Source organism: Balearica regulorum, chromosome 2, assembly GCF_011004875.1.
Source record: "Balearica regulorum gibbericeps isolate bBalReg1 chromosome 2, bBalReg1.pri, whole genome shotgun sequence".
Classification (NCBI taxonomy): Eukaryota; Metazoa; Chordata; class Aves; order Gruiformes; family Gruidae; genus Balearica; species Balearica regulorum.
Genome location: NC_046185.1, coordinates 11,329,261 through 11,356,214, shown reverse-complemented (window position 1 = coordinate 11,356,214; position 26,954 = coordinate 11,329,261). Strand labels below are relative to the sequence as shown.

The 26,954-nt window shown below is 47.5% G+C and overlaps 1 long non-coding RNA gene across 1 annotated transcript in view; it reads left to right on the top strand.

Moving 5' to 3' along the window:
• Window positions 1-23,991, top strand: part of LOC142600304 (uncharacterized) — a 45,392-nt gene extending 21,401 nt beyond the window's left edge. Inside the window, exons 2-3 of the long non-coding RNA XR_012833698.1 lie at window positions 23,234-23,602; window positions 23,687-23,991. This is a non-coding gene — a long non-coding RNA (uncharacterized LOC142600304). The remainder of the gene's footprint in view (window positions 1-23,233; window positions 23,603-23,686) is intronic.
• The last annotated feature ends 2,963 nt before the right edge of the window (window positions 23,992-26,954 follow it).

Here is a 26,954-nt window from a genome sequence, read left to right as displayed (position 1 = left end):
CTGCTGTTTTCCTTTGGGCAAGCTTTGAGCCCTTGGTTGTGCAGGGCACTCTGGTGGTATCAGGGGAAAGGAGGCCCTGCTCCCTGGCTTTTGCTGCCAATCAGTTCAAGTCCAAGAACTTCATAGTTTTGTTGGGTTTTTTTGTTTTGTTTTGTTTTGTTTTTTCCACCTAATTGCTCTACAGAGGCTCTGTTTAATAACTTACCCTTGTTTGAAATGTGGAATTTATTTGCTGCTATTATTATCCTAATGCAGAGGGACCACGAGACTTTTTGTTTGGTTCAGCCCAGCCTGGATCACGTTCTGCTGGGGGGTCCTGGCTGCGGGATGGGGCTGCCCAGGCCACGTTGTCTACAAAATAATGTTTTTCCCCTTGTTCTACAGCAGCCTGTCCTCCAACTACAGCTCCTTTTCCTCTAAAAATCACCAGTGGGGTGGCAGGCTGTGTGGAATGCTTCTGGAGGTCTCATTCCCTGCGGCAAGGTGACCCTCGTCACCGGTGATGCGGAAGGTGCAGAGGAGGCAGGGGATGGTCTCCCTAGCTAGAAACCGCAGGTCCACCGTCCTGCTCCTGGATTCCTTCCCAGCAAACTCTAGCCCATCCCGGGAGCTAAACTGGGTCCTTTCCAGACAGGCACTGCTGCTGCATGGGATGCTTCTTGTGCCAGCAAATGACTGCCACCGCTCTGAAGTTGCAAACCCCCTCCCGGTGTTTTCCCCTGCGCCTCCCGGGAAGCGCTTCACGGTCAGCCGTCCCTTGCGCCGTAGATAACATCCCATTTATCTCCCTTTTTGTGCCGTGCCTGTGCTCGCTGCCGGTCACGCGGCTCCCACGGGGCTGTGATGGCTTTGCCTGCGCTGAGCATCCGTGCAGGCGCGTGGTCCGGGCGTGCAGCGCTCATTTCCCCCCGGCCCCCGCTTTGGCAGGGAAAGAGGGAAAAAACCCTGGATTCTTCACCGCTGACCACAAAGGGCAATTATTTAGTGGGACTTCAGGCAGAGGGAGCCCAGAACAGTGGGGCTGCTCTGAATCTGAGCCGTGAGGCTGCACCGGATGAATCATAGCGGGGAGGGAAAAAAGTATCTCTGAGTCATAATCCCTAATACTACAGAATGGATTTGCTTTGTTATTTTTTTTGTTTTGTTCCCGCGTGCTGACTAATGTGCAGAGAAGCAGCAAGAACCCTTTCTCTGCTGTTTCATCCATGAAGAATGCAGCCCTGTCTCCCCACTCCTCGTTTTTATGGCTTATCCCCACCGCCTCCCAGCCGAGCCCCAGCTCTGCAAACCTGCCGCTGGCCGGGCACCGCTCCCCCTCCTCAAAACCCCCCGAATGCCAGCAGCAGCAGGGTGGGTGCCGGTGCTTTCCCGGCGGAGAGGGTATGCCAGGGGAGGACCGTGTGCTGGCAGCTGTTTGTGCCTCCGCAGCTCTGCCACTGCTGGGCAGTGACGGGGGGCATTAAAATACCCCCGTTTTGCAACTGACACCTGCTCTTTGAGAATCTCAAAAGTGTTTTATGAAGGGGGTTTAATACGGTGACGGCCACCCAGCACCCACAGCTTGGTGACATAAATACACTGAAGTGAACTAGCTGCCGTCTCCCTGGACATGTTCCTGCAGCTACCTGAGCCCAAGGCCCCGAGGAGCTCCATCTCTCTATTTTTACAGGGCATCTGATTTTTGTCATTTTGTTCTATCAGTCAGCTCTCATTGTACTTTCAGTTTCAGACTGCGTGGTGCGTCCTAGTCCGTTAAATTAGTTTTGATTAGATCTCCCTCCCTAAAAGACATACATAAAATCAATATTTAATAAAATACACCTGTCCCTACCCCTTTGCTTGCGCTGCAGTAGGACCAGGGGTGGAGTATTGAACCGAGTCCCCAGCACCGGTGCTGTTTGCAGAGGCAATGTACATCCCCAAAGATGCGGCCGAGAGACCGCGGTGGTCACTGGGGGGTTAAATTGTGGGTGGCAGAGCTGGCCCCCCCACAAAGGGCAGCTTCTGCCTTGGGAACCAAATGTTGGCTGTCTTGTTATTCTAATGGATTAGATTAATTAGTGACATTAATTATGTTATACTACCAATATGAGCTGCTGTTTTAGGCTCTGTATTTGTTTTAAAATATTTTTGAGTATTTCCTTTGCTTGATGCATACAAAATTGAAAACTTAATGCACGGATGCACACCTATACTTGCCCACACAGAGAAAAGCAAGGCTGGTGATTTAAATTTCAGTGAGCAAAGTGTTTTGTTGGGATATGAGACTGTTCTTTTTGCCTTACAATATCCTTAATTAATTTTTCATTATTACAGAGAAAACAGGTAGCATCCTGGTCCAGGAGTGTGGCAGCTCAGAGTTCCTGGTGCTGGCTCTGAGCTTCACTGCCCCTTGGGTTTCCTGCATGGGTGGAGCAATGATCCACACTATGGAGTTTATATTTTGTTTGGGTTTTTTTCCCCTTGTGTAAGGTTATTTTTCAGTTGCCTAATCACGTTTGCTGCCTCCCTGTAGGAAAAGAGGAGGTGGTGTTTTGTGGGAGCAGAGCACGTTTGGGCGATGCAGATGTCGCCTATGGCAGGTGATGTTATCCGCTCCCCTGCCACTGCGTACAGCTCTTCTGCTGGGGCAGCTGAAACCGGCTCCTAGAAAAAAAAAAGAAGCTTCTTCAGCGAAAAAAGAGCTTTTTTTCTGGTTTTCCTTCTCCACTGCCTCCGTAGAGCTATTTCTAAATCAATTGCATTTTGTCAGCATAACTACACTGGTTAGGGCTGTGGGTATTTTCTGGATTTTCTTTTAATTTTCTTTTCATCATTTTACCAGCTGCTGGCAAATCTTAAGTACGGATCGAGCCAAGGCAAATGTGAGATGCCTTGGTTTGTTGTCTGCGGAGAGGAGCTAATATGCCTTTGGGTGTGAGGATGGGGAATTTGCAAGTCTCTGGATATGGATTATTTTTTTCTTCCCCTGTATGTGTGAGATTTAAGGGGGAAAGGAAGTCTTTGGATAGTAAAGTGAAATTTGTATTTTTTAAATACTAAAGCATTTGCTTGTATGCAAAATCTTCATTGATTTGATATTCTTTATTTTTTTAGCCACATTACGTATAGCGATGCAGACGTTGGAGTAAGTGCTCTTACTCTGCTTTGCTGACCTGGAATGCAGACAGACCTTTTTCCCTGTCAAACCCAGCACCTTAACATAGGATTGCTCCCCCAGCCTGCCTGATCGCTGCCTTCCCTCAGTCAGCCTGCTTAGGTCAGCCTTGCCTGCCGAAGTGCTGTCACCTGTGATGCCACGATGATAGCAACCCCTGGCATATGAGCAGGGAGGCAGGGTGGACATGTTTTAAATAAATATCCATCCAGCTGAGCCTGGTCAAGAGTCTGAAATGAGAAGTGGATTCCCTTTGCAAACATCCGCTCCCCTTATACTAAATCTAGAAGTGGAGATACTGATTAAAATCATGTGCTCCTGGCACGTAGAAGAGGCTAGAGAAGAGTGCATTAAAGCAGGTGACGTGATCCCAGCAGCTTTACTGGGGGGGGGGGGGGAACACGTTACCGCTGCGAGGCTTTGATAGAATGAGGGCAAACGTACGAGATGCCGGCGATGCTTCCTCTTCGCTTTGTATTTGCATAATTCCCTGTGCTTTCACAGGGCTTCTTGCTTCCACATGGTTGTCCAAATGTTAAGTAATCCTCGGCACCTTGGGGCTATCGGTGACTGTAGTTTCTTCTCTTGAAGGGTGGGGAGGCTTCATGGTAGATGAGGTTTTGCTGGAGGTGGAGCTTCTCCAAGAGATTGGACCCGGCTGTCAGCGCCTGGGACAACCCAGCTGTGCACAGCAAGACCTGCCTAAGCTCAGACTTGTATTCCAGAGTAAATTTGGGTGCTGTCTTAATCTGGATTAAAAGGAAAACTCCTGGTAATTCCTGAGCATCTGTAGCTGGAGCATTTTAGGGGATGTACCCTGTGGTTTACGGTGCTGGGGTGGCTTCGGATTTGTTCCCAACTGGTTGCCCCAAGCTTTATGGAGGCTGGAGAACCTGTGCTCAGGTTTTCCCCTGCATCCTCAGTGCCAATGAGTATTTCAGCCTGGGTACAGCCCGTGCTGCAGCTGGTGTCTGTATCCAGCCGGGCTTTCCCGTTCACTTGGCTGAGAGTTTGAAGGCAAACCCGGGGTCCGAAGTTCACTGCACGCCGTGGAGTCCATGGGACCGCTGAGCAGACGTGCAAGTAGAGACCTCCCAGCCTCACAGGGAGGTGGAGGTGTCCTGGCTGGTACAAACCCACCGGTCTCCTGAAAACCCTCGCAGCTCCCGAGTCAAACCTTACGTTAGAAGGCAGTGGAATACAAGAAATGAATCCATTTGCGTATCCCGGTAGTTGTATAGGAGCCGCTGGGGATGTCCAGAAGGAAATGGTGTCACACATTGGCAAGGCAGCAGCAGCTGCATTTACTGGCTTAACTGAGATTTGGTCATTGAAAATCTGCAGCTGAAAGGCTAAACTGTGAATCTTGGACTTGAAAGTAATTTTTATCTAAACATATGGATCTGAAAGCTGGAAACCTATCAAAGGTACAGGCAAAGTATCTGAGTGCCTTTGAAAACAAATGGCTTAGAAGAACATTGAGTAGTAATCTCCAAAGACATCCCAAAAAAGTGATGGAAGTATTTGGGGGATAAGAAATCAGAGTGTCTGCCCTAGCAGGGGGGCTGCTGGGCAGTGGGATGGAGACACATTGGGAGGTGGTAGGGACAACCCTTCTCTTAAAACCTAGTCAGGTAGAGAAGATTATATGGGATTTATTGTAGCATGCACATGAAGAACGTTCAGTGGTAGACAAGGGTGGTGGAGCCTTATTTAAGTGCTGGCAAAGGGTAACAAAAATAGGGCAGAGCAAACTCAATTGAAAACTTCGAGAGCTCTTGTCCTTGGAAGAGTGGGGTGATCCCTACGACATATGGCACTCTGTCATGGTGTGGTTTTGTCCTTGCTGGTAGTTTGGGCTTGATGTGTAATTCATGTTGGTGACGCATAGCTCAATGCTGAGAAGTGGTTCCTGGTGGCGTGGAAGCAGATTCCTCCTGTCTTTGTTGCTACACCTGTAAAATGGGGTAAATAATACTTCTTTCTCTACTTCTTTCTCTTTCTGGGTTTCCAGAGCGTCCTGTTACATGTCCAGAATGAGTTCCTGTCAGAGGGGATGGTTTTAAGAGTTGTGGCATCTAGGTGGTAGAGGATAAGCAGCAGCCAGTTAACAAATGCTGCTAATGAGAGGTGGAACACAAGAGTGCATAAAACACTGCTGGGATCATGATCTTCCTTACCCTCCTGAGCAGCCAAGGGATATAATCTCATTTCTAAATTTATCAAGCTGCATCTTAAGACTGATTGGGCTGCCTGCCCTGCAACTGCTGGAAGGCATCCAGAGCTGGGCATGGCTAGGGACCTTCTTGCTCCAGCCTGAAGGGGTTCATAGCCAGGTGATACTCATTTGTTCCTGCACCAGTGTTCTCCTTTAGCTTAAATCACTCTTTCTGTGATGCAGACAGTGGTCTCACCCCCCCCCGAACCATGCAGGTCCAACATAGGCAGCTTGCTCTGTCCTCTCGTCTCAGAGGGGCTCGTTGTTCCCCTCCTGCTCCTGCTAGCTTGATGCTCTATCGGGCTCCGTTCAAACACAGCCTTCTGGAGTGTAATCTCCCAGGTGGGACATAGCATCTCGGAGGCAGGCTATTCTGCTGTTGTTGGTGTAGCCTTACATCTTTAGATCTACCAGAAATACTTCTCACTCTGGCGTTCTCCAGAGTTGCATTGCTCTTGAAGCCCTGCTGCGCTGATGTCTCCAGCTCACCTGTGCTCACCTGCGCTCACCTGCAGAAAGAGGTGAAATTTCTAGTGGGACCAGCCTTAACTAAAACTGACCTTCACCCAGCTCTGGCACCGAGCCCCAAGCTTGGCACCGCTGCGGAAAACTGCAGTATTTAGAAGGAGCAAAAATGAAAATGGTTTATTTTTCATGATTGGGTCTTCTTTACCAGGATTGTTTGGCAATATGGGGTATAAAAAGTACATGTAATATGATGGCATATTTATTTTTGGTTATAATTGTGGCAGCGATGACTAAGAAGATACAGTTGTAATTCTGTGATAGTTTTGTTCATAATAGACTTTCTGCTGCTAAGATGAAACTTCTACTTCCAATTTTCTGCAGACTTCAGGTGCTTTAGTTCTTTGTTTAAAGCATTTGCATATTTTTTAAATGGCGGTCACAGGAGCTGAAGTGAAACACCAAAGCTTTTAGACAGTGCCATGGTTCACCCGGCTTTCAAGAGGTCCTCCTCTGTGCTGTGGGTTTATTGCACCTCCAGCTACTCATGCAATGAAGGCAGGACAAGCGCCTGCTGTAGATGGATAAAGATGCTTTTTGCAGCAGTTCAGTTTGAAGTAGACGTGTACTTTACTGTAAGGGCTTCATTTCTGGGAGAGGTTTATCTATCCAGTTGTACTTGCGGGGGTTGTGCTTGGAGGTCCATCTCCCTGGCTGGCCCTTAGGAATGAACAGTCAGTGCAGAACAGACGCTGGCAGAGCCCTTGCTTTCCATGCTTTGTTTCATTTGTGTGGAAGGGAAGGCGAGGGGGGGGAAGAGAAAAGCCAGCAAAAATAAAAGCAGAATTTCTGCTGCAGCTGTTTGAAACAACAAACAAACCATGATTGATGTTGTGGGTATTTGTTTTATTTTTCCCCTCATTTCATATAATCATAGAATCATAGAATGGTTTGGGTTGGAAGGGACCTCAAAGATCATCTAGTTCCAACCCCCCTGCCATGGGCAGGGACACCCTCCACTAGACCACATTGCCCAAAGCCCCATCCAACTTGGCCTTGAACACTTCCAGGGAGGGGGCATCCACAGCTTCTCTGGGCAACCTGTTCCAGTGCCTCACCACCCTCACAGGGAAGAATTTTTTCCGTATATCTAATCTAAACCTACCTTCTTACAGTTTAAACCCATTACCCCTTGTCCTGTCACTACACTCCCTGATAAACAGTCCCTCTCCAGCTTTTCTGTAGGCCCCTTCAGGTACTGGAAGGCTGCTCTAAGGTCTCCTCGGAGCCGCCTTTTCTCCAGGCTGAACAACCCCAACTCTCTCAGCCTGTCCTCATAGGAGAGGTGCTCCAGCCCTCTGATTGTCTTTGTGGCCTCCTCTGGACTCACTCAAACAGCTCCATGTCCTTCTTATGTTCCTCATCCAGCTTTTATTATTTCTCAGTCTTGGCAGTGGGAAGGACCATTCTCAAGACCTGGCGCTTTGCCTCAGCGAGTCCCTGAAACCAGACGTACCCCCATTTACTAGAGTGCAGGACCTGCTTGTGCTCGCCGCTTCCCAGCACGCTGGGTGGCTCTGCCTTTATGAAGGGCTGTTGGTACAAGATGATCGTGGGAGCTCATCTCTGTAGAGCCAGTACCTGAGTTACCAAATTGGAGAGTTGAGGTCAGGATGCTATGTAACCACAGTGACATATTATGCAAGGTTTTGACTGGCAGGAGGTTCAGCTGGTCTGGCTGAAGCACTTGCAGACCCACACCACTTCTCCTGGAGTTTGTCTGGGGACAGGTGGGAATGGAGGCCACCACATGAAGCAGCTCAGGTGTTGTCATGCCTTGTAACCTGGCACATTAAAGTCACCTGAAACGGGTTGCTGTTGGTGCTCTGTGGTCTCCTGTAAGAGGAGGGGTGAAGGGGACAGTGGTGGGTAGCAAATGCCCAAGCTGTCTTGCTTCAGCTCACCTGGGCTAGGGAATCAGCACCCTCCTGTACTGCCAGATACGAACTTACACCCTGGTGAGATTCAGAATAGGTCTGATGGGGCAAAAACACAAGAAGAAAGCTATCTGAGAAAAAAAAAAAAAATCTTTATATCTACATGGAAGTACATGGTTGGTTTAAGCAGTGACCCTGTGGTTAAGTGGACCTCTAGGGGTTGTGGCAGGTGGTCTGCCAGCGATGCAACCGCCGTGATAGATGTCATCATCTCTGTCAGCTGTCTGCTCTGCTTCCTGGAGGCTGCTGTGCTTGCCATGGGTGGCAGAAGGGGAACCATGTCAGCTCCTCACCAGCTACCAGTCGCAGCTGAGGAATTAGTTTAAACTGTTGATTTAATTAATCTGGAGAATGCAGCAAGTTGTTTGTGCGTGCCGGTGGTGGGTACCGGTGGGAGCGTCCTCTCACACCTGCTGGCTGTGTGGATCTGCTCTCCAAAATGTCTGAGGTTGGAGGCTGGATGCAGAGCAAGAGTGGTGGTTGGTTTTGATCCTGTCTGGTGATTACTGTACCACTGTGTTTAAAAAACATCCTTTTCACTGGAAGGCTCATCACATGGTCTCTGGAGGGTTCACAATTTTCAGAGTTATTCCTGGTCCCTTTAGATATGCAGAGCTGTGATCTTTAGGTATTGTGGCTTAACGTGCCTCAGGGCATCCTGATGAATAGGACTTCATTAGTGCAATTGAACCACTTAAAATTATATACAATAAACCACTGCAGGCTTCTGGGTTGTGGGGGTCCATGGGGATGCTTGAGGGCTTGCATTTAGTTTCACAGAAGTTTAGTTTCACAGTTTCACAGAAGTCCCTTTCTGGGGGAGCACCCGGAGGTGCAGGAAGTGGGGATGTTAAGGCAGTTGAGGATCACAAGGTCTCATCCCCCGGTGCCCCACAAGTGAGGCTATTTATACCGCTCCGTTACGCTGCGTTAGGGTTGGACAATGGACCCCACCCCCCCCCCCCCACCAGTCCCGTGTGTGGTCTTCAATGGCTTTACACCATCGTGAACACTCGTGAGAAGACAGGAAAATAGGATGTCCTCATATCGTCTTGGGTGCATTTGTGCAGATCTCTGCCACCATGACTGTTTCCGTTTAAGGAAAATCAGCAATATTTCCCCCGTTTTTGAGTCCTGACTGGTGCTGGTACATGAACTGCATGGGGAACCGTGCGGCAGCTGTGCATGTTCCCAAACCTGGCTGAGAACGCACAGACCTCAAATAAAGTTAAAATATGCTCAAAGTTGCTTCAGACAAGCTGTTTGCATCCAGCTTGAGCAGCCAGGTGGACCAAGGTTGGCAGCTGTGAGAAAATACAGCCCCGAGAGAGTGAGTTCTTATATGCGTTTGGCTTGTGTCGGTGAGAATAACAGTTCCCAGCTAAACTGGGCTTTGTCAACTCAAGGCCAGAGCTTTGGTGTAGCCGTGGAAAGAGCAGGCTGGCTTTGGCATGTCTGGATATCGACATGATGCATTTCCTGGTGGTAGGTGGTGGGAAAGCCTGCATCTGCTGTGAAACGAACACCGCTTTCCTTGGGAAAGTACTTACGAGATAGTGGTGATGGACAAGTCACTCTTGATAAATGTGACTTCACAGATCGTGTTTTCAACCTCATGGAAAAAAATGGAAAAGGTATCTAACGGGTCGAACTATTTAAAGGGCAGGTTTGGAGGTTTGAAGGTAATGCATTCTAAAAATAAACATTCAAAATTATTCTTGAGCTTGGGCCAGGTTATTTCAAGATCAAAATCAAGGCCAAGGCACTCCAGTATAGGTTTCCAGGTCATTTTTATCAGCTTTGCAATCTGTGCTGCTTTTGAGGTAGGAAAAAATGGTAATATCTACCAGGATCTTTCCACTCTCTTCCTGAAAGCATGTTCCTAAGGAGTCCTGACTCTTCTGCCAGTCTTACGTTCGCAGCCCTGTTGCTGTATTGTGTGAGGCTCTTTTCCTTTGATATATCAGTTTACCCATCAGGAAAAAAAATCCTGGTTTTGGTGTTTTTTTTGTATAATCAAGACTGCGGTATCTTTTTTTTTTTTTTGGTATGGTGATGTGTATATAGTGACAGCATGTGGATGACTTGCAAGAGGTATAGGAGGACTTAAAAAAGATATAGATACCAAAATAAACAAATAATTAAAAATTGCCATCAATATGAACCCAGATAGGAAGACCAAAACCGTAGCAAATAAGCAGCTAACATAACTTTTTGGGTGTTCTGATGGCTCACTGACTGGCTTCAGCACTGCTGGTAGCTCGGCAGTCCATCCTGCTGGAAAGTCAGCACATCAGCTGGAGCTAGCTGCGTGCTGGGGAGGATGCGGAGGAGAGTGCAGCCGAGTTGTGACCAGGCATGAACAGCCTGGTCCAGCGTGGGAAGCATTGAGAGGATTTTGGTGGAACCAACATCAGATTAGGATCTAAACATCCTTTTGACGGTAGTTTCTGGCACCTTTCTCTGGGGTTGATGCATTTCCGATATGTTTTGCCATTACGGGTCTCCTAAGTTGGATATCCCAGACCTCTCGCCAGCTCTGAGGTCCTCCTCAGTCTGTTGGGTTTCGCTGCCGGGCCATAGAGCCAGGGGATGGAGATGAAAGAGCCATTGGGGCTTTTCAGCATGCCGGTGATGTTCTTGCTGTGCCGTTCCCTGGTGGCCCCTTTTTGGGAAGGGGGCATCACGTCTTCTGCTTGAAGCTGCTGGGGCTTTTGCTTGCCCCACGGGAACAAGCTCCCTTATCCCGGGATGGCCTGTTCCGATCCCCCTGACCTGAGGGACGGCTTTGGGCTGTTCCCCTCTCTGCACCCTTAGCTCGCTGTGCCCTACGAGGACATAACTCTGATCCCGGGACCTGTTGGAGCAAGCAGCTGTGACGGGGCTTGTTTTTCCAAGATAATCTTTTATTGGGAAAGCGGCTTGGCAGATGTAGGTGAAAGGTGATGCCGGTATGCTGCCGGAGCAGCTCGGCCGCCGCTTTCCCGGCTGCGTCCTTGGCTTTTTATAGCCTTTCTGCATCACGCCACAGCTGCCGCCAGCTCCCCGCGGCTCCGGGATCGTGTTGGATCACGGGATCGCGGGGCAGCGTTGGGACCGTGTGCGTGGACCCAGCCACAGGAGCACACACCGGTGGCCAGGTACGCTGCAGCATTTGGTTTGCTGCGTTGCGTCAGCCACAAGCGTGTCTAATCCAACAGCCCGACTCCCAAATAAGCAGCATCGGATGGGTCAGAGGAGGGCAGGAGATGTCATCTTCTTGAGAAAAAACTGATTGATCGCCTATAATAATTTTTTTAAATTTTTTTTGTTTTTTTTCTAGCCCTGAATCATGAAGTTCAGTTGTTACTTTGCCACTTACTGTAATATTCTTTATGTGTTTAAGTGTCCTCTCCTTCCTTCTTTTCTTTTCCTTTAACCATGGCAGCTTCCTTCACCAAATACATCCCGCAGTCTGATTATGTACCGTGTGTATCAGCTTTGCATTTGCTATCTTAAATAAATGGGGAAGGTAGTTCTGGAGAGTCCGCTGACTTCTGCTCCAGCATCATCCCCATGAGAAATGAGTTCAGCCTAGGAAGGAGGTTGACAAAAAGGGTGTCTTGATGAGCAGTCATCAGAAGGAAGTTATTTCAGATCTTTCAGCCAGATAGCCCCTGAATCCTTGCAGGCTGGATCACTGATTTATGGTTTGGGGCTACCATTGCTTCACTTAAGGAACTATAGTATCACCTGCAATAATCTCTCTCCATTCTTGGTGATAAAGGATGGGTATCTACATGAAAACAGGTCTTCTGTTCCCCTGCCCTCCCTGGAGCAGATTATGACCATGAGAAAGAAATCCTGACTCCATTGAGACAAATGGAGAGGCTGAGGTGGGACTGTTTGCTCCTGGCAGGGGTAAATCAGCTTAAGAAAGGCTGGTTGTGGTCTTAAGCAGCTCCCGGGAAGGAGGGGAGCCAGGCTGAGAGCACAGGCAGCAGCTCTGTGTCGGGCACAACTCGGGTGCTTCAGACCGGTGGTGACAGATGGATCTGCTTTTGCTGTTAGTGTGTTTGCACAGTGGTAAGAGACGTCCCTGACTTTACCTGTGGGTTTGGTAGAGACGCTGGTGTGTCCCTCCTAGAATCCCCTGTGCAGGTTTTAGCTGAGCCTGGGGCAGGGGAGCCGTGGAAGCGGTGGATGCAGGTCAGTGCTGCAGGAGCAGTTGTACAGACCCCAGGTGTTTTCCCTCCCCATCCAGTGGGCTCAAATGGACGTTTAAACAGCTTCATCCGGCCCTACCTTTTGGTTTTTTTTCCCCTGGAACAAATCAAAGAGCGCTCACCCGCGTCGCTGCCTTGGCAGGGCAGCAGAGGCAGCGCTTCCAGTGACGGGGCCGCGGCACAGAGGGCAGTAATGCCTGACCGTGGGATGTGTGGGCAGGGGCAACCCTGCGCCATCGTCCCCGCAAAAGAAAAGGGACCTCTTGGACTGTAGGTTCTGCTGAAAGTCAGGGAGCAGGCCCTGAATGTAAATATAGTATTCAGCTGCATTCATGTACAGCAAGTGGTATGTGGCTAGGAATTCCTTTGATGCCTTTAAATGCTAATGTAGGAACAAAATAATCCTGATTTTAGTTATTTTTCTCGTCACTCTAGTCTGAACACCAACATGCGGCATTCATTTCAGAAGCAGCATGCAAGCTCTTCAGAAAACCTGGGGTTTAAGCATTTAAGAGCCTGGAGGTGATTAAAATAAAAAAAAAAATAGTAGCAATAAATGGGTGAGAAGAGGTGCAGTACATCACCAGTCTTGGAATAAAATAAAAAAAAACCCAACTCCTCTTAGGTTGCAGGAAGGTTAGTTGGTTCTGCGTGCACATTCAAGCATCAAAATGATGGAGATGCCAACCCGGGGAGGTCATCCATCGGCGTGGATGGGCTGGAGCCTGAGCGCTGCCCTCTCGGTGCGTGGTGCAGGGTTGGTGGGCGGCAGCTCCGGGGGCGAGGAGCAAACAGCTGGTTCCCTGCAGTTCCCTGCCACTACTGGGCTATATGTTTATTTGGCAAATATGGAGAGGGTTGTACAGGAACCAGACGTGTTTTCAGAGATCTTGGGTTTTTGTGTTTCTGGTTTTTTTCCTCTTGATGTGGCTGCAGTAATCTTGACAAAGAATGGAGGTGATGTAGGTGAAAGCAGAGTGATGGGAGCAGGGACTTGGTAGTTGATTTTGGTGATAAGGATTAAAATCGTGGCGCACGGTAGGGAGAGCTCTGCAGGTACAAGACAGTGACCCTGGGACAGGGCAGGTAGAGATGGAGTGCAGTCCTTGATGGGAGTCTTTGCATCAGCAGGAAAGGGGCTCGCTCTTGGATATCAGCAGAAAAATGAGTCCTGGGCTGTAATTTCATAATGTAACTCTATGGTGCAATAAATAAAATTTTTCCACGCTGGTTTTAGTTAAACAAATGCAACATCTATGTTTGGATGAAGCCTAATCCTACGCTGTTATGAAATCTTTCCTAATAATAATATTTTCTTTCACCTCAAGAAGGTCCTGAGCTCGTGCCTGTTGACTTCACTGAGCTGCACTTTAAAGCTGCCTGTAGCAGTGGGCAGTCATCATTTATTTGGATTTGCCAGCTGAAATGAGTCAAATTATTCCATGGGCTTCGGTTTAATGGCAAACACTTTCTGTTATTATTTACGGAATATTGAACATATGCCCTTAATAAGTGGGAGCTTTAAAAAAAGTAACAGGAAGACAGAGCCGAATCTGCCAAAATGTCTCTGCGCTGCTATTCCCAGAGATGTTTTGAAATCTTCACCTCAGTTGCCTTTGTGGAGCCGTGTGCCAGCCCGGAGCACGTGGGGCTTCTCCTGGGCTCCGCGGGGATGCTCGGACCTCAAGCCAAGTGTGACAGTGCACAGGGAAAGTCATTACCACTGGGCTCCCGTCCGGTTCTTGGAGGAGGAGGCAGCCACCAAGAATTCAGCTTTAAAAGGAGCCAGATATTAAGCTTGAAATGTGTCAGCCATGCAAGGGGTGATTTACGCTCATTAACAAATGGCTTTTTCCTTCTCGGCCCTTACCCCCATGCTGCTTCTCGACTAGCTTTGGGCTGGTTTGCTTTACCTGCAAAAAACCACTCCCAGCAAAGAGCAGTGGGGGGGTTTCCTTTGGAGTTAATGAGTTGAGCTGGTCCAGAATAGAACAGAGAAGGGCAGTGGGCTCAGAAATGTCAGCTTTTGGCCTCATTGGACCAGCAAATCCATTTGGTGTTTGTGGGGCCAGAGCTGCATTGGTTCAATGCCACAGTGATCAAACTTTGCCAGCGCTGAGGTCTTCTGCTGAGTCTTTGTCCCAGTGGTGCTTCCAGAGGACCAACCCCACCAGCCTGGCTCCGGTGGAGTTTAAGCTTCTTGGAGTTTAAGCAGTGGTAGTATAAATGGTTTAACAGGGAGAATTGCAAATCCAATGTAGTAGAGGGATTTCAGGAGGCTGCAGTGGTTTGATGAAAACAAACGTCAACTGCGAAGGAAATCCCTCGAGTTGGTTGATTGTACCTTTGAAAAGTAAGGGGTTGGTGTCTTCTGTTTTTTTTTTTTTTTCTTTTAATAGGATCTAATTAATCTTGCTTTTAGCCACTTTCATAATTTTAGCACAACTCCTTTGTTCCTCGAGTGGTGTAGTCTTGTGAGAATTTCAGAATTTCTTTGACTATAAAGCATGTTTTTAGCTTTCATGGTGACAGCTGAGATCTTGAAGGCTTAAAGAACAGGTCTAAGATAAAGAACCGAAAATGTAATGAGCAGGAGGATTATTTTTGTCGCTGGCTTAGTGATACTTTTTTCCTTTTATTGTAAGCCGGTAACTAATGTTGTAGACTAAAAGTCATAAATTAAAGGTAGCAAAAAGTGACTGCAAGCTTCAGACTAAGTGACACTCTATGAAGCTGGCATGGTTCACAGTGACCAAGCCAGGTGTGGGAAGCCGTGGCTCATTTTGGCCAAGGCAAGAAGTGAGTTTGCAGCGAAGCTTCCCAATTTCCTGGGAATCCCACAGTGGTGCCCAGGCCGGGAGCCCAGCACCAGGCTGCACATCGGGATGCAGCTGAGCAGCTCTGGAGATGGAGCAGCAGCTCCATCGTGTACCTGTGAGAGCTCTTGCGGGTCTTTGGGGCTAGACATGGGCTGGTGGAAGAGCTAACTGGTGGGAGAGCCTTGCTGACACATGCCTGCATATGGGACCGAAGGAGAGAAAGAGGCTTTTGTTGGAGCCCGCCGGCAGCACAGGAGGTGAAATGGTGCCCGCTTGGGTGTGAACAGTGGGATGGAGACCTGGGTGAACGCCAGCGGATGGGTAAATACCAATTGTCTGTTCTCTTGTAAGGAATTAAAAGAATTAAAGAGTTTAAAAAAAAAAAGTGTACTAATTGGGCTCCCACCCAGGCTTATCCGGGGCTTCTCTCCAATGGACAGGACCATAATCACTGCACGGTTTGTGTGCCCTTGTAGCCGTTGCACGCTCCATTGGGCATAAGCGAAACTCCACAGTGGTTGCATCCCCAACAGATACAACAAGTGTCTTTTTGTTTCTTCTGGAAGAAGTCAGCTGGTCAGGAGGGCTCTCCCCTAGCAGTGTTCACGCAAAAATGGCTTTTCTGTGCAGCTGAACTCTTTATCATCTCTAATGTCCCATTCGTGTCTTTGTCATGGCTAGTGGTTGCCTCTTGCATGCTTGTAGCAGTTGTGGAGTCACCGAGGGCTTTTCAGAAGTCGTGATGGACTCTCATACGTCTCCAGTCACTTTTCTTCTGTGTTCATAAGAGGCAATGTGACATTTTGCTCTGGCTATTGGATGTGCAGACCTGGGCAGCCTTGTCCCCTTGTCCCGAGGAGATTGCTGCTGCGGTTGTGGAGGTAAATATTTAAATGGTTAAGTGGCTTGAACTGTTGTAAGTGGACATCTTTTTGTAATAGCATTTGATGTCAGAAATGGAAGAAGTGCCAGTAACACTTTATACAGTCTTTACAAACATGAACTCCTCTGATTACTTTTAAGGGAGAGGAGGAGCATTGCTGTGGTATCCCTGTACGTTGGTTACCAGGTCGTGATGATCTGTGTCTGCTGTGGGCATCTCTTTGGTTCAGTTGTTGAGGGATTACAAAAAAACCCCTCACAAACTCCATGATTTTAAACCTGCCACATAACTCTGGTTTATAGCAATGTAAAGAGACTTAGCACGCCCCCCCCACCACCGCCCTCCCCCATAAGGCAGAGCTGATGTCCCCCCAGCAGCAAAGTTAGCAACAGAGAGCTGTTAAGCCTGGAAAAATGTCCCAAAAGGGAGGGTGGGCCAACAAAAGCCCAAGCATAGCCTTGGGGTTGCTGTCGGGGACATGCTTCTGCCATTGCTGTGTGTTTTGCTTGTTGAACGGTGAAGCATCTTCTCTGTGATGATTCTGTCAGGTGTCTTATGCTCCTGGTGGGGTGAGCCTACAGACACTTCATCACACTCGTGATTGGTGAAAGCCCGCAACAGGTCCAGCTGTGTTGGTAACTTGCTGGAGCTGGGCCGAGATACAGATCAAGTCCTCAAGTGTGGTTGTCCTAAGATGTGGTTTCCCCTGTGTGCATGTAAGACCAAAATGTGTTGGAAGAGTGGAAGAAAAGGTAGAGATGAAGTGTGAGGCTGTACAAACTGGAGTCCTGGAGAATAAGGACTACAGTCCCAGGAAGTATTGCACTCCTTGTCCCCGCTCTGCTTGCGGATTTTCAGAGGGGTGTTGCAAAAAGCGTGCGCTGACTCTCACTTCTAGGACAAAACGTGGTGGGATTAGTTGTGTGAGGCATCTTCGCATGGCCTTTTCCATTGCCCCCATCCCATAGCACCGCACAACCCACAACTGGCTATGTGCCCTCCTCTGTCTCTTAAGGCCCATGTAGAGCAGAGAAAATTAGATGTGGCTTGGACTGGTGTGGCTCTGCTTCTGGCAGGGTGGTGACCCATCTGTACCTCCTTCCTGGCTGGTGCAGAGGGGCAGGAGAGCCTCCAGTAAGTGTGAAATACTTCATGTACTGAAGAGAGAGCTGAAGGACCTCTGCTTTTGCAGTGTGGCGGGGTACCATGTGGGGTTGATGGGTACCATGTTGGGGTGGTGATGTTGGTCCTCCCTGGGCTGATTGATGTGCTTCACTTAACAAAACCATCAGGAAGGGCCCTTCTGCCACCCAGGTGGGGGGACCTGCCTTTCATTTTGATGCATGGATCTTGACTTTTGTTTTAGTACTTAAAGTTGATGGGTAGAAATTATTGATTTAAATGAGCGGCTGTTTAAAAAAAGAAAGCAGACAAGTAAAACAAAACTCCATTTCCTCCTGTACTTGAAGGTGCAGGGCTTATCTCTGCAAGCAAGCCTGGGGGGGTCAGCATTTCTGTAAAACAGCTTTGAAGCCGGAATCCACAGTCCTGGGAGAGCAGGAGGCTGCTGTCCCTGGCTTTACATCCCTCTGCGCTGGATCTGCAAGTCTGATTTGCCCCTCACGCGCACCCCATGCCAGCAGTGTGCTGGTGGTGGGAATGGGCAGCTGGAGGGAGAGAGCGAGGTTACAGCTCCCCTGGTCTCACCTGCACCCAGATAAAGTTGTAATTGCAAAAGAGGAGCAGTTTGTGCTGGGGTCTTGCACAGATGTTCTGAAATTAAAGGAGAAAGAAAAAGGAGAGGCTTTTAATGAGTCAGCTCATTACTGAGTGACCCATGCTCTTGGAGCATCACTGAGTGGTCAGTGGGCTCCAACCCAAGGACCCTGATTGCATCTCAGACAAGAGTGTAAGGTTGTCTGTCTGAGCTGGAAGTGGTTCAGGGCTGAAAAGTCAATAGACTTGGGGTTTTTGTGTGATTTTTCAGTTTTTTCAGGTGAGACAACTCAGTATCTCTTGAGAATGACACGCTCTGATTCATTGTAAGGCATCTTTTGCAGAGAGGAGGAGGTTTTCCATATTAAGGGTGATTTCGATGGCATGATATAACCCGATTTTTCTTGGTGCTGTCAGTTACTAGGATGGGGAACATTCCTATCTTGAATACTATAAAAAGGCTAGTTAATATTTACATTACAATGTGTTCCTTTGGTCTTTTCTGTGCAACGGTGTTTTGTTAGAGGAGCATCTGCCCCCACTCCCCATTAGGGAGCATTCTAAAAGTTTCTCTCTCAGTGTAACTATGTCAGCTGGTACAGATGGAGCGGAAGTTTATTAAATCAATCTTTGAAAAGTGGTCCAAGGTGACATTAGGTACTTAGAATATCAGATTGTGGGTCGTTTGCTTAACGTTTTGCTTTTTGTGTTCAAAACCCTCCAGGGTTAAATGAACAAGGTTCATTGTAAGGCATCTCAGCGGTGTTTTAAATAATGTCCATGCTTGTGATCCTCATTTTGAATCACTTTGCGAAGACCTGCATTTTGTGTGAGAACTTGGGCTGTAAAAATACAGCTCCTCCATCTCTTGGGTGTTGGTTCAGGTTGGTTGGCAGATCCATACTGAGTGTGGGCGAAGAGTCTGCGATGGATGCAAGGGAGAAGAATTTTTGTGATGATACCTTCAATGGAATATCTAGGCTTCCATTTTAAAAAGTGCACTTTCTTGTGGAAGTATTACAAGAATCAGTAGTTCTTGGAAGCGTTTTTCTGTGCACTTTGTGTTATCAAACGTGTTGTCTTTGAGCAGAGCGTAGGTTGGAGCTCCCGATCTACCTGGTGATCCATTTGTGGTTGTCTTTCTCCTTCAGACATCTTTTGGTTGGAGTTCACAGAAAAGAATTGACTTTTAAGATGAAGAATGGTAGGGTGGAACATGACAAATGGTTCTTGCCTTCACCTCACATCGTTTTCCTAAAATACTCTGCAGTGCAAACAGTGGGTTGTATTACAGAGCGTATCTCAGACTGATGGGCAGAGGCAAGTTTACTGACTCTTGGGGGTTAATGACCAGACTGTGATGGTCTCCTGCTGATTTGCACTGTTAATTGGGTGTCTTCACCTGGTCCCAGGCTGGTGGAGCATCTGTGAAGTGCCCTTCTCTCATTAATCATGTCCCAGCCATAGCTGCTTTTTCTGTTGTAGGAGCAAAAGCCCTAGGAGCTCTGGAGACTGCCTGGGATGTGGCTCTTAGCCAAGCTTGTGCAGCCCTCAAACGCAGTCAGGTTACTCCAGAAACTTGTTGTTGCTGAGTGAGGAGAAATAGGAGCAGCAGCTTTTGCTTTCTTTTTTTTTTTTTTTTTTTTTGGGGGGGGGGGAGGAATAATATTTGAAGTATTTTGTTTTTAGGGTTTTGTTGATTTCTCTAAGGACGTAAATACCATAGGCACATGGTAGAAGAAACTTTTACTGGTGTCCTGTGACTCCATAAAGTAAACAAGTTCATGCTTCCTCACTGATACAAAACACAAGTCCTGTTGACCTGAAAACCCCTGATTTTGCAATTGTCATTACTATGCTAGGTTCATTCTATAGCTCTTTTAAAACTACTTAACTAAGATCAGGGATGTAACATCCAGGGAGAGGTTTCAGAGATGGCTTGAGCTGATTGACCAGCTGGACGTTATTGCAGGGGACAGTCTGGGCTTGATCCTGCCTTCTTCCTTCCACCAGTGCTGGTGCTGAGCCTGCTTTGGTTCAGTAAACCGGGGGAAAACCATTTGCCTGTGGTGCTGGGTTACCTATCCAGTGAACTGCTGCCTTTCAGCAAATACACCTGCAACCGTTCGCTTAAAACAAGCTGGAGAATATATAGAAAAATAGAAAGTTTGGGGTTTTTTTTTTCCCTCTTTTTTTTTTTTTTCTTCCTCTGCTGGGTAGCATTGACTTTGATAAGCAGTCTCTGCACCTGGAAATGGTCTTCTGCATGGGGAAGTGGTGAAAGTGTTTTGAGATGTTCACCCTGAGTTTAGGAGGGGATATCGGTGTCGGCGAGGGGAGCGCACGCTGCCCGGGGGGCCTGGAGGATGGAGCAGCAGAGGCGAACGCTGCCGGTTGCGTTCTTGCCCATAATAAAGTCACTGCTGGAATTTACTACAGCAGATCGTGAGGTTTAACAGGTCCCTTACTGCACTTAACTCACATGGCTGGGTTGTAATGAACATGCTGAAGTGGAAAAACAGCCCTTTCCTTAAAACAAAAAACACAGGCACAGAAAACACCTTTTGTTTTTTAAAAGGAGCCACTGCACTTGGGACTCTTTAATGGTCAAAATTTAACAGGTGGAACTCCTTATTCCTCTCTCTTTCCCCTAGTATTTCTCAACTAATTAGCAACAAGTCTCTCTAGCTTTTTTCATGTGGCTATTAATCATCTGGGGGCTCTCTGTAGCAGGGCACGCTTTGCTTACTGCTGGTTTCCTTCAGCTCGTGTTGACTTGTTCTTGCTGCCCTTGGAGAGGAGCCGTGGGCTCAGAGCGCTGCTCTCCGCGTTGGGGCTGGTGCCTTATTTGCTCAGAGCTGGACGCGTGTTCGGTGTGTCGGAGGTGATTGAACCCTTGTTGTGTACGAGTAACGGAGTTATTCCTCATCAAGGGATGGAGAGGATTGATATGTTTTTCAAGGGATGGGGAGGAGGTATATGTTTTTCAAGAGCTGGCCCGTGACTTGCAAAATCTGGATGTTCTGCAAGGCTTTGCTGCCAACCTACCACATGACCTTCAGTAATTTATTTAGGGCAAGATCTAAACTGTTGGCGTTAGGCAATACTGAGTCCTAGGCAGTCTGCGAGGAAGACCCTCTGATTTGAGGGGGGAAGCAGAAGTCTGCTGAGAGCCTGGAGTGCTGTGAGCTGGAGATGGAGGTAGGATATTCATAGCAGGCAGAGTGCTTAGCCTTAACGACCTGGCACATTTTAAGGGCAGAGTCCAAAGAACTGAAAGGTTGACTTTTCAGGCATCTCTCCTGGGCACAAGAGTTTGAACTTCATCCCAAACTGGGAGCACTGAGATGGTATCTTCTCCTTACATCCAGGGATGGAAGGTGCTGACGATCCTCCATGAAGAAAGATGCTTAAAATGAACATTAATCATCTGTCATTGGTTTATCAGTTGTCTCAACCCTTATAACCAGACTAGAAAAGCCCATAATATTTGTGTAAAAACACAGCATGTGTGGAACGCCAGTCTCTGGGCTCTTCCATAGCCCTCAGGTTCTGCTTCCACCCAGCTGGGCTTGAAGGCAGCTGATGGGAGTGATGTGGGCGGTGGTGTATGTGGTGGGCAGTGTGGGGGGGGAATAAAAGGAAGAAAAGAAAACAAGACAATGACAGTTTTGCTCATTGGACAGTGAGGACTGTTGGGGTCGTCTCCCAGGAGAAGTGGGCAAAGTGCATATTGGCACATCTGTGGTGGAGCTGGGACAAAAAGCCCTGCTGCTGCTCTGGGCACAGCACAGCGAGGGACTGGGTCTATGGGGCAAGTCTCATTTCTCTGGCACCAGAGATTTATCTCTGAGTGCTCCTATTTTACAGGTAGTTGGTTTATAGAGAAAACCGTTAGCTCAAGGATTTTAGGCGGGTGTTCTTGCAGTAGACAAATAGGTTTTACAGGCATTTTGAGTGTCATGTAGTCATCAGAGTGGCTGAAGTTTGCTGTAAATTGGTGGGGTGGGAGTTATTTTGGAGGATTCAAGTCCTTTTCCAAAGGGGTTTGAGTCAGACCTTCTCCAGCTTCGATTCATTGAACAGGGAGGGGACGTCAGAGAATATTTCATTTCCTAACTCTCCCCATTACTGGAAAAAAAAAAAAATAGAAGCAAGGGCAAGGCAATTGAGATTTCTTTTTCCATGAATTAGTAGACTTCAACTGCAACTCCATCTGCGAACCTGTCTACAGACTGCCGGTTGCTTTGTACTGACTCGTGTGCTGGGGTTTGTAGGGAACAACCTAAACACATTGCAAAGACACTGGATTTCCATGGGTTACGGTGTCATCCAGTCCCGTTGGTGGCATCACGACCCAGGTTAGCTTGGGTTGCGGTAAGGCTGCATCTTTACTGCAGAGAAGGTAATTTTTGTTGTTTTCCCTAAGGAGGAAGAAGTTTTGATTCAAAGCAGGTTGAGGTGATCAAAGTCAGTGGAATTTTATTTAAAATAAACACGATTCTCTTAATCAACCCTTTAAAGAGAGCATCTGGGGAAAAATAGAGTTTCATACATTTAATCACTTTTTAATATCCGATGACGTTTCCACTGTTTGAGGAGAGAGAGGACTTTGTTGACACAATTAGCAAAACAAATGATTATCACACCTTTTGTTTGACCCTCTACTATTGCATCTATTTGCTTGCACTTTCATTACTCCTTTGCTTGGTTACACTACACAATGATATCACCTTCCTGTGCTGCCTGAGCTAAAACAAAGCAAAAAAACCCCTCCCTTTTAGCACTCAGCTGCTCTCTGCTGTTTTTATTACTGATGAACTAGAAAGTGAGTCGGGCAAAGAGTTATTTGAGTTTCCTTTGGGTGCTTGGTAGGCATTATTTCCGGGCCTCGCAATCGCCTGTGTTTGTGCGACAGTTTTCAATCTTAAAATAACAAACAAAAATCCCAGCAATCTATTCCCAGCACAATTAGTAAGATCAGATTAGAAAACCAGAACACTAACGCAACAAAAAAACCCCCAGGTTCTGATGGCGTTATATACATCAAATGCTAGAATCTTTATGACTAATTCCCTGGGTATTTTGAGCCACTTTGCTGGGACGTGTTTATTTTCTTTGAACATGGAGGTGGGAAGGAGGTCTGCCACTTCTGCCTGGTAGGAGGTCAATGAGGGTTGTTGTACTCTAGAGCCACGTGTTTCTGAGATGTGGGGGGTAGGGTGGATGGATTGGGCTGATGGATTGGGCCAGACCTGGGTGCAGGCTCCTGATGGTGTGATGGTGCAAGCCATGGATGGATGTGTTCCTCTGAAACCAGGAAGGCAGGTGGTCCTGCTCATCTGCCGCTTTACAAGCCTTTCCATCCTTCTCTTCCCTGGTGGAGAAGACACCTCACTAGGTCTAGAAGGGGTAGGAAAAAAGAAGGGAGGAAAACTGTCTCCTTTCCTCTGGGGAAAAAAAAAAAGTGTTTTGGAAGGATCTGTTGGTTAGGTGAGAACTTTTCTTCAGTTGCTGGCTTGTTGTCCTCCTCCTCTCACATCACCTGGCACTTGTGAGGCATCTGGAGATGATGGCCCCATGGTGTGCCTGTGCTCAGTGGGACATTCATTTAAATAAACCACGCAAATTGGGGGGGGGAAGGGAAGAAAACCCCCAAATACTTCCTACTGTGCAAAAATAAATCAGAAGATATGAGTTTGCATGGGAATAAGCCTCGTCCAATGTGGTAAGAGCTGTCGTGTAATAGCATGTCCCTTTCCTCTCTTTGAAGGTCACAGCCCCGTGCTTCCCACTGGTCCGGAGTAACGTTTGGAGGAACCTGACAACGTAGTTCTTTCGGTAGCTCCCAAGGATTTTTAGGATCATGGGATGTATGGACCTCCAAAACCTTCTGGAGAACATCAGCTGCAGACAAAAGCATCTGGAAATTCCTGCCATCTCTTTACCCTGTTTTCTCCTGGGTTGCCCCATGTCAGTTGTTAAGGAAGCCTCTCTGGCCTGAGGATTATAGCAAACCTGTCACTTACTGGAATACCTCCCCTTGCGTTTTCCCAAGATGGAGCCGTTGCTTTACCCAGCAGAAGGATATTATCTTCTTCTCCCAGAGCTTTCGCAGGGCAGCAGCACTCATGTCCAGCAGGTACGTAGATGGTTTTCTTATTCACTATCCAATTTGCTTTCTGATGTTTAGGAATTAAATAATTTTTTTTTGTTTCATTACTAGTCTCTGCTAAAGGTAAGACCTTCCAAAGTCCTTGGCACCATGCTCTGAAAGTGGCTTTTCCTAGTTAGGACACAGACCCTATTGGAGATGTTTGTGTGGAGAAGTGGGGTCAGCTTCTCCTGAAGGTTTCGATGTCCAACCTGAGCTTTGCATCTGAGGAGGGGCATGGAGGTGCTCCTATCCACTGCTTCTTACTCCTTCTCCTGGATCACCCCGGACCCTTGAGCAGCTGCCCGTTGTGTTTGTAACCCACAGCTGGCACCACCTGTGTGTGCATCTGCTTATTGGGCTTCGTCGTATGGTTTCAAAGGAGGTGACAGGAGTGTTTAATCTGTTTTTCCTCTTCTTAATTTACCAGTATTTCTGCTGAAGAACATCATTTTGAGGATGATTTATCCTATAAAAAAGGAGATGGCTTTAAATTTTAAAATTAAAACTATTCCTATTCAGTATAGACATGGATAACTCAATAGCTGTAGTGATAATGACCAGATTTGCATTTTTATAATAATTTACAATGAGTTACATGTTTTTGTGAAGGTGACAAGCTTTTTTTTTCCTTTTTTTTTTTTTTTCCTTTAATACCAGAATTGGATCATTGTGTTGGTCTCTGTGGGTATCAATTTGCTGCAGAAATCATCCTTTTGGGCAGTTGCACGAGTTTGGGTTGAATCTGCTCATGCGTATGGGTGAACAGATCACTCCTAAAGTGTAGAGAAAAAGTTAGCTCTTTGAGTCTGGCTTAACTTAGTTATTTTTTCTATACAGAGAGGAGGTCCTGAAGGGAAAAGGCTGAAAATGCTTTGGTATACATTTATTCTGCATTCCCATCAGCATTTGTGAGGTATTAAAAGTGTTATCTTCTTGCTTCGTAAGCACGATTTCGCGTCAGATTAAAGGAAGGAAATGGGAGGATAGAGCGTGTGCAGGGGGAAACAAAATCGGTCGCCTCGCTCTTGAATTTGACTGTGACCCATAGGTGAAATGGAGATGGTAGAAGAAGATTGAGGATAAAAAGGTTCTTTGCTTTAACTTGCTGTGCCTCTAACAGAGGCTAGAATTAACTGGGGGGGTTTGGTGGGTGAAAAGCAGCATCATGCCAGGCTGGTGAGGATGGTTGGTGGTCAACCCCTGTGAAACATGGTTGCATACCGAGATGGGACCTCCTCCAGGAGGAGAACTGCCTGGAGGCTCAGCCAGGAGCATCTGGAAGATCCCACTCCTCGGGGAGGATGGAGACCCCTGGTGCTGCTTGCATGGGCTTGGTGCTGTGCTGCAGAGGTGTCCCCTGGCACCGGGACATTCAGCGTTTGACTTTCCCCCGCTGAACTCTGCTCCTGCTTGGTGTGTTGTAGTCGGGCTCAAATGATGTAGAAAATACACTGAAAAATGATTGTATTTCTTCTGCATGATTCAGTGCCACTTCTGTATGTCTGAAGGCTTTCTCTGGTGGCCAGGAGTGACCAGAAAGGCAATTAGAAAGTCTGTGTTCTGCAACTGACTCCCATCTGCGCCTCTGGTGAAGTCACCAAATAATTTTACTTTTTGTTGGGTCCACGTGTGAAAGGTGATTAACGTTCCGTATAGTGGCATGTAGGTTTTCTCTTCTCCCCTAGCTTGTTGTCCTTCAGCACAGAGAAACAATTTGCTGAGCTCAAATAAACACTGCTCAGATTCACCTGGGCTCCCCTAGCTAAACTCCACTCGTGTTTAGCTCTGCTGCAGAATGCTGGTTTGCACCCGCAGCGATGCCCCTGCCTGGGGTTTCCCATAGCTTCGGCATCCTGGGATCCGATCCCGCTGTCCTCCCGGCCGTGCTGGGTGCGCTGGTGGAACCAGAGTCCTGGCCGCACTGTGCAGGATCTGGCCCCGGGTGGGCAGACCGGTGGGTACTGCCGTAGAGCAGCCCCCGTGAGGGCTTTGCTCAGGGTCTCCTGATGCTGTGCACCAAGTTAAGAAATGACTAAAAATCCAGGATTTGGCGGTATCTTTGGCTTGAGTCTCAGCCCTTCATTCGGAGATAAGAGTTTTCCTTCCTTAACCTGAATTAACTTTCACGGGTGGGCAAACCCCTGTGTGTGGGTTGATCAGGAAGGTTGTTTAGCCCATTTTTCTCTCTTAGGAATATGGAACACAGCTTTCCCAACGCTGAAATTCCCTGTGTTTTATTAACTAGCTCCTAATGACTTCTAAGGCACATAAGAAAGAAGGATCACTGTCTGTGTAAGCTTTTTCTCTACAATTAGAGCAAACACCATGGATATCTAAAGTCCTTTTTTTTTTTTAAACTTTTTTTTTGAGGGGGTTGTTGGTTTGCTTTTTGTTCTTTTTTGGGGGTTTTTTTGTTTGTTTTTTTTTTTGTTTTTTTTGTTTTTGTGGCCAGCTGTTTGATAAAGATGTTGCAAACCAGATCTCCACTTGTTCCTGTAAGATGTGAAAAGGTCCTTTGGTAGCAGTGCACGCATCGGAATGAGCTTTATCTTTTGTATATAACTAGGAGCTTGGGCTTTCCTCCTTGCAGGCAAAGGAAAACCTGATTAGAGCCCTGAATACCTCTAGAAGACTTGGAGCGTATGTGAAAAATGTGTTTATTGGTCTCCTCCCAGCCCTCGTTGCTCAACCTTTTAGGAAGAGCATCTCTATAATTTGATGTGGGGGAGTTCCCTGGGTTTCCTCTTGTTTAGAGAGCCAGAAGAAATGTAATCGCTGCTTGTACACAGATTTCTTCATGGATCTTGAGTGTGAGAAGAGGCGTTGGCTACAGTTCTGGAGTACAACCGGTGCTCAAGGTCACCCCAGAAAATGAGGTATCAGTTGCTCTGCTCTGGTGGTGCAGTCCCCTTGGTGCTTCTGGAGTTGCCTGCTTGGAGACCAAACAAAACCTGGGTAACCTCGAGCAGCCCCAGCAGTCCTTGCCTTCTGCATTGCATGGGTCTGCGCTGGCACCGAGCGAGGAGAAAAGCTGTGGTAGATGTACCCTGAACCTTTCATTCTGCGTTGTCCCTTGCAAAGGGAATCCCAGCTGTCCCAGGAACTCGCACGAGGTCTTGTAGGCACCTGAGAACCTGGCGGTACTGGGGGGTGGCCCAGGAATTAGAGTTTGGCAAAGAACGATGTTTCAGTTGCAAATTTACAGCTGTCTTTTACAGGGAAGAAAAATCATCTCGGGTTTTGTTGAGAGCCGGTCTCATCCTGCACAGGCACATCAAAGGGAGTGTGATTTGAGGGCGTTCTCCTCGGACAGGGGGCTGGGGGGCTGCCAGGTGCA